The 2,228-nt window shown below is 39.0% G+C and overlaps 1 pseudogene; it reads right to left on the reverse strand.

Annotated features, from left to right (window-relative positions):
* Positions 1 to 1,835: 1,835 nt before the first annotated feature.
* LOC141694226 (small nucleolar RNA R71) lies at positions 1,836 to 1,930 on the reverse strand (annotated as a pseudogene).
* Positions 1,931 to 2,228: the final 298 nt, after the last annotated feature.

A 2,228-nucleotide genomic window follows, 5' to 3' on the forward strand; every position in this document is an offset into this window, starting at 1 on the left:
GGCGCCCGCCTGGAAAGAGCAGGCGACCGCCTGGTGAGAAGGCGCCCGCGTGGAGATTGGAGGCGGTCGCCTGGGGTCGGAATTTCAGATTCTGGAATTTCTAATTCGAGTTCTATTGGGCTTCTGTGACTGCTGTTTCTTGTGGACTCTTATATAAGTAATCTTGGGAGACGTTTTGAAGAACAAGTAACAAGGAGAGAAGATTAAGAAGATCGTTTTAGCACGTAACAACGCAGAAGAGGAAGCATACATTTATCTTGTGATTTTTTTAATTCGTTGTAACAGTGGATGCTAGTTTTCTTTACTCTTTGAACCTTAATACTCTTGTGACGTACTCTGTTTTTATTAAGTATTTTTATTAGTTTATATCGTTGTGTTTATATCATGTTTTCATATGAACCCATGGTGACGATGAGTTTTATCACGGGCTAATTGTGATCATGGGGTCATAGCGGATTTACTTTGGATTTCTTTAGTTAATTGTTTAATACCTTGGTATATGGTGATTGTATGATATCTAGTTAATTGCTTATTCGTCTTATGTGTGTTGCGAACATATAATATAGCATGTTAATCTCTTGTGAAGCGACAGTGAATCTTGAGATTTAGAACTTGCCATACTAGCATAGGTTCATGTATTGTATGCATCATTAGTGGGTAACTCTAACTGTTTTACTTGCCCTATGTAATCATAATGAATAAATTGCACTTAAATTGTTATGTTGTCAAATTCGGTAGACATATAGGGTCTCAACATAATTGATGCCTATTCAACTTTTACCTTAATTATGGATGCTTGGTAGAATAGTATTCGTACAACAAAAGTTGGCGTTTATCAATTTCGTGTTGTTCGATTAATATCATCACCATTACATGCTAAGGGTAATAACAATAACCATTGAATGAAGTATTAATGAAGTTATGATCTCATGTGTGTTTAATATTGATAATTTAAGTGTTTAATTCTCGTAGTTAATATTAGTTAATCAACCTTAATTTTTATTGTCTTGACATTGAAGAGTAATCATACATTGGTGAGTAAGTGTTAATGAAATATAATTAGTCAGAGTCTCTATGGGAATGAACTAGAAATCATTCTATATTACTTGCGAACGCGTATACTTGCGTGATTTATTTAACGCATGCTTTGTGCCCTAAAAGTTTTTGGCGCCGCTGCTGGGGACTCGGTGTTAATTTGTTTAGTTTATGTACTTGCCATCAGTGGTCATTAGGATTCATTGATTAAGACTTGTTATCTACTGCTTCCGGTTGTGTTTCAGGTACTCTAGCGAGCGTTTATGCAAACACGTCCTCGCACCCGCAAGAGAAATCTTGATACGGATGAGGAGACAGATTCAGCTCTTGACTTTCCGGAGAAGATAGTTTTTGAAGATTCGGATACAGAGAGTCAGAAGAAAGAACCTGTAACAATGGGTGATCGTATAGTTCCAGCTGATCCATCTCTTATGGACTTTTCTTGGCCTAAAATTGATGACATTCAGTCAAGCATCATTCATCCGGCTATTCAGGCCAATACTTTCGAAATCAAGCCGGGAACTATTCAGATGGTGCAGAATTTTGTTTCTTTCGGAGGTGCTACGACTGAAGATTCCAACATGCATATCAGGAATTTTGTCTAGATCTGTAGTACTTTCAAAGATAATGGTGTCATTGATAAGGCTATCAAGCTGAGGCTTTTCCCATTCTCTCTGAGGGACAAAGCTAAGGATTGGTTAAATTCTTTACCAGCTGGGTCCATCACTACTTGGGAAGATCTCGCGCAAAAGTTTCTGATGAACTTCTATCCAATGGCCAAGAATGCAGCTATGAGGAGTACTCTCACTCAGTTTACGCAACAACAAGGAAAATCTATGTGTGAAGCTTGGGAGCGCTACAAGGAGATGTTGAGAAAGTGTCCACATCATGGTATGCCTAACTGGATGGTGATTACTGGTTTTTACAATGGTTTGGGGGCCCAATCTAGGCCCATGCTCGATGCAGCTTCTGGAGGCGCTTTGTGGGCCAAAAGCTATACTGAAGCCTATAATCTTATTGAAACTATGGCTGCAAACGAGTATCAAAACCCAACTCAAAGGATGATGCCTGGGAAAGTAGCAGGTATTCTGGAAGTTGATGCAGCTACAGCTATTGCAGCGCAGCTCCAAGCGCTGTCTATGAAGGTCGATTCTTTAGCCAACTATGGAGTCAATCAAATAGCTATTGTCTGT

This window comes from Apium graveolens, chromosome 10, assembly GCF_009905375.1.
Source record: "Apium graveolens cultivar Ventura chromosome 10, ASM990537v1, whole genome shotgun sequence".
Taxonomy (NCBI): domain Eukaryota; kingdom Viridiplantae; phylum Streptophyta; class Magnoliopsida; order Apiales; family Apiaceae; genus Apium; species Apium graveolens.